The sequence below is a fragment of the Lygodium microphyllum genome, chromosome 7, assembly GCF_053477565.2.
Source record: "Lygodium microphyllum isolate KBCC chromosome 7, Lygodium_microphyllum_v1.1.10, whole genome shotgun sequence".
In the NCBI taxonomy this organism is placed as follows: Eukaryota; Viridiplantae; Streptophyta; class Polypodiopsida; order Schizaeales; family Lygodiaceae; genus Lygodium; species Lygodium microphyllum.
This window is the reverse complement of record NC_141141.1, coordinates 58,750,253-58,755,046: the sequence shown is the minus strand read 5'-3', so window position 1 is coordinate 58,755,046 and position 4,794 is coordinate 58,750,253.

The following is a 4,794-nucleotide window of genomic DNA, read 5'->3' as shown; positions in this document are numbered from 1 at the left end:
CCAAGGTAACAAAGGATGAGGTGGAGTAGGTATAGCAAAGAAGAATAAATTCATTTTGCAAGCTTGCTTCTCACTTGGCACAAATGTTGCTTGAAAGAGACCTATCGAGGAGCAAGAGAGGGTGATATGCCATCTCTTATTCATTCAATAGCATATGTATTTTAATATCATAAAGACTAACACTAAACTAGTGGGGAGATAGATTAAGAGGTAGTCTCGTATTCATTAAATAGAATATGCATTTTAATGCCATAAAGGCTACTACTAAACCACTAGGGAGAAAGATGTTAAGAGCCTACAAAAAAAAATCTTTCACTGTATTGAATGCTCTCAACTGTAAAAGTAGTAGCACACTCTAAACATTTGAGGTTGAACGTGCCAAGAAAGACTTGTTTCAACATATAGAATGTTGGCTATATTATTGAAATCAAGGATATGGATCTCATCATACCAATTTCATTTGATAAGCTATCCTTATCTAGTGTCTACCCTTAAGCTCCAAAAATACAAAAGTAGGTGGCATTGGAACCCCCAAGAGTGGCTTCACCATTGGATACTATATGATGATCCTTGGGAGAAGGAGTCACCAAATAAGCACAAGAGAACCAAGAATCATTAGGGGAAAACCCACACTACTACCAAAGAAGTAACAACTACTTTCCCAATTAGACCCTAAGAAAGTCAACAAACTTATCAAAACTTTTGGGTCTTCACTAAAATGTGTCAAAAATTCCATTACAAGTGCCTCAAATAGAGGAGAATGAGGACTTTGATTATCACATTGAAGAATTCAAATTTGCATAACCTAAATTCAATGTTACTATCACATTTGATTTGTGATTCCTCAAAACTTTAGATGGGTGCTTCCAATCACTATTTTCAATCACCTCATTGCCACACCTAATTCACTTCTAGGAGATGATTAGATTATGTGGAAAAAAAAGCTTTTGCCTAGTCTTAAGGATGGCAAGGCATGAAGAGAAAATTACACATTGAAGTTAAAGGATCCATACAAAGAGCAACTGGCATGGTGATACAATATTCTAGATAACACATATAATGCATAGTTTACTTTCTATAGGATCAACAAGTGAGAAGGTGGATTTGACATGCTATCCCTACCCAAGGTGGCATGGAAGTTCATATGATCCACAAAAGAATAGAAGGCTTAACTTTCATAAGATAAAGAATGTTAGTTCTAAGAACCCAAAGAGTTCTTACTTGTTCTAGCCTCAAGACTTGGTGATATTATTCCAATGTCAAGACTTGGGGTATGCTTTCATAAAAGGCTTCAGGAACTACCCAAATTTGATCTTCATCACACCACTTGCAACTATTTGGGGCTTCTCATTATCTTGTTGCATAAAAAGAACACTTTGTATAAGTGCAGACCACCACCATTGTTCTTTCATGTTAACATAGGAATTGACTAAAATCTCATGGCTCAACTCATTCTTTATGCCACAATGCTATCACTGTATTGTATTACACTATTGAAAGTCATAAATGAGAGCTACTTCACTTGTTGTTTTCATCCCTCTCTTTCTTAATGCCCAATATAGATATGATAGTTAGTCAAAGAATACCTAATGAGTGAGGTATATATCTCTCAACCATTGTGTTCAGTCTCTTGAAGGTCTATAACAAAAAGAAAGACAATAAAATGAAAGGCCGTAGATTAGGCACAAGAGGCATCATTGTACCTAGAGATCCTCAAGTTAGAGATGCCTTATTGTAATATTTCCACGCAATAAAAGTTAGTTGGTTAGTTCAAAAGTTAGTTAGCCAATTAATAAGTTAATAAGATTACTAACTAAAGACTAACTATGGTAAAAACTAACTAACATTAATAACCAATAATTTTTATTTAATTAAAAATATATTTTAAAATAAACCGAGAGTTGTAACCCGACATTTTTCTTGGATTGACAATGATCGTAGCCACCCTTCACGGAAGTTACAATGTGAATGAGACTTATGAGCCATATTAATCACTAGTATTAATGTGTATAGTTTGGATGGTCCAAAAATATTAGATTTTTGGGAAAAAAACTAGTATATTTTAGATACTATCCTAAAAAGATAGAACTGAAAGTCATTTAAAAGAAAAGACAAGTGATGTTTTAGTTAGCTTTGGAGATTTTATAAAAAGAAAAAATAAAGAAAAGTGATTGCTAAAATAGCGCGTCGCGATCGCAGTCTATAAGCAACAGACAGCACTTCGAACAGAGAAAAGAAGAAGGAGCGAATTGAGAACTTTCTAATCAAGTGTCTTCGAGTTTTACTCCCCATTTGGAGCCAATGCAACCATCAGATTTATGATCTGAGCATCAGATCACTGAGTCTTCCAAGAGCCCTCCAGTCTTGCTCTCAGTCTTATCCCCTCCTCTCTAATTCATTATAAATATGAGGCATGGGGAGGCACAAGGGAGCATAAGGAGACCCTGAGAGGCTGCGAGAGAGAGGTAGAGAGAAAGACACCCCTCCAAGAGAGAGAGAGAGAGAGAGAGAGAGAGAGAGAGAGAGAGAGAGAGAGAGAGAGAGAGAGAGAGAGAGAAGAGTTACCCTGAGAGGTTGCACAATTCCCTTTATCTTGATCCTTGACTTAACCATCTTCTCTTACCCTCTCCTCGAATCTATTCTGCCTTCTTAATCTCTTGAGTCTACTTGTGGACGATGGCCTCTAAGCAAAGAATGTCATGTGCGGATGGCAATTCTACAACCAGCAATGAAGCTTCGAGTGAAGGCATCACTGTCAATCCAATTGTGGTACCGTTGTAAGTAATGTATTTTCAAATTGATAGATGCTTGTTTTGATTCTCACATGAGATACATTAGGCTCCATACTATGATGGATGAGAATAAGTCATGGGAAGGGATAGGACTCTTCTCACATATTTGAAAGATGGAATTTGTAAAATGCATGTATCAAGGGAAGTTAATTGCACTTAGTTGCGTATGGCTTATTGATAGAGCAATCGGTCAGGGGTTATGAATAGCATAATCGTAAAAAGAATAACATTAAGAATTATGCATACAAGTATTAAGAAAATTTTGCATAGAATTGCTCTTTGATCCCAAGGGGAAGAGCGAATATGTGATGGAATTATTATCGGGTCTATTATTGTATTGTTTGGAAAAAATACAATTAGTTTAATTGGTTGATTGAACAACACCCTAAATGTTTTTCTTTCAATCAATTGATTGTTGCATTGTGATTTGGATAAATATTCCAAGTGCTTGTGTTTGATGGAAAAAGCATGGCAAGGGTCAGAAATGACAAGTAGCCATGGAAAATAAAGGAATGTTTCACTGGAAGATGATATTAGGCTGATGGCCTTGATTGTGCTTGATTTCTAAATGGATTAATTAAGGAAGGATATTTTGCGCAGGTGGATCATCTCCAAGATCGCACCGTGGATTACCCCGAGAGGGCACTGCTCGATTCATAGGCCGAAGGTCGAGTGGTGAAAAGGCCAACCATGGAAGTTGTGTCTCACTCCTAGGTCGCTTGGGGTCAGTGGAGCTCTGGACACCCCTTGTTGAGTCCGGAATGGAGTTGTAGATTGCCGTGAGCCCAACGTTTGGGGCGTTGGAAGATCCTATTCTAGATAAAGGATGGAAATTTTGGTGCCATGTGATTTGGACCAGGTACTTTTGTTGGACAGAAGGGATACATAATTCTCCTGTATGGGTAGGAGACAAAGATTAACTTGAAGATAAGTTAAGGAACTTGTTTGTTAAAAGGACAGCTTGTTTTATTTTTGTGTCTATGCTGTAAATTACGAGAACGGACCATGTTTCCTGAAAGTCTTAATTAATGAAGCTGATTTTAAATGTCACACATAAATTGGTAGGACCTAATTAGAAAACTAAAGCTATCAAGGGAAGCAGGTGGACAGAATCCCCAATGGGTCCGTCCTACGGCAGGGTGGTCCCAGAGAACTGGGAGGCTTCTCACAAGGATTTATCACTGTTTGACTTTAGGTGTTGTTAAGTCAGAACTCGATCCATGCTGTTTTAGGGGACCGGAATGGGACTATGCCCTACGGGCAGAGAGGTTAAGCGCGCATCCCTCTCGTTTCCCATTCTCTTTGAACCAAGTGTGGTATGGATCTACTTCGGATTGGGTATCTCTCCGTAAAGTAGGATGTCCAAAACCCGATGCTAGGATGTTGTTAGGAGACTTTGTCTATTAGGAACCCAAATTTCAGGTCAATCCTAGTGGGTTCAGTTGTGGACGTTTCGTTGCGAGGTGGACTCAGGAAACCCTAGGTGACAAACCCCGAAACATTCCATGGTAGTACCGGGAGGCGATGCCTAGAATCATTTCTCAATGGACCGCTAAAACGTGCTTGGACAGCGAATAGGCGGGCATGTTACACTTATAGCTTCAATGAGGTGGCTTTGGCTAGTTGGCTCCATCTCTAATCCTATATCTAATCCCCCACTTCATAATCTAGGGTACATCAAAGGGCAAGTCACCCTAGGCTTGCTTGATATAAATGTATCAACTAGGGCTCCACTATACCACACTCACCTTTGATAGTGATTGAGTCCTCAACTATGATACATACATTGTAAATCTTCATTCTTCTAGTAGTAGACCCATCTCCTTGTCACATATCACTAGCAACTTGTATTGTATGTCAGAAAAAACTCCAAGGAGCCATAAACTTTAATTGTGGGTGTAGCTTAGTAGGCTTAAAGAACCCTTGACTATGACAATTGACAATCTTCTCTTCTTTACTAAAGCCAATCTACCCATTCATTGACTCTCCATCATACTAGTCC